We start from the raw sequence: 740 nt of genomic DNA on the forward strand, positions 1-740 counted from the left end.
TCTGTTGGAGGGATCAGTATTGAAATCTGTAGTTCTAAATGGAGGGGATAAATTTTAAGAGAGGGACTTCCTGTTATTCAACACAAGTCTGCCTACAGATTGAGGAATAGTGGGGCTGAGAATTCACTGTTCTACAGAATCTGGAAAATTAAATTAGGGAAACAAAAATCATCATAGAAGGACTAATAATTCCTCCATAACCAAGACTTGAAACACAAATGAGACCTCGAGCTCTGTGAAGTCTATCTTATGCCCTCAGCAGAGGATGGATTCCAGCTGTTTAACAAGGAGCAGGGATGGGTGTAATCAAAAACTTCAGCGAGAGTTTTGCCTGACAGGTACTGATGTACCTCTGGGTTATGGATTCTCATAATCGCCAGTGGATTGCTCTCAAAGGGATGACATGGGCTAGAAAGCTTTTTAAGCTGAGCTTAAAAGCTAAGCTTCTGACACTCCCATGAGCACAGGGCATTTCATGACAGGATTCAGAGTCACTATGACAATAACTGCTCACTTTGATTGGATGCTGTAAGAATACAAAAACAACTTAATTTCTCTATTTTTTTTGAACACTTAAAATTGGTGTGATCTTGAAAGTTTTTAATAAGCCTCAATTTTTTTTAAATGAAGTTTCTGTTAAGTTCTTTTCCTCAGATTAGCTGGATATATTTACTTATCTGTGTCAGCTGTTGAGAGAATAAATTAGTCAATGTTTTCAGAGTTTTGTAACGTGTCGTGTA

This window comes from Buceros rhinoceros, unplaced genomic scaffold (genome assembly GCF_000710305.1).
Source record: "Buceros rhinoceros silvestris isolate BGI_N320 unplaced genomic scaffold, ASM71030v1 scaffold11230, whole genome shotgun sequence".
NCBI lineage: Eukaryota > Metazoa > Chordata > Aves > Bucerotiformes > Bucerotidae > Buceros > Buceros rhinoceros.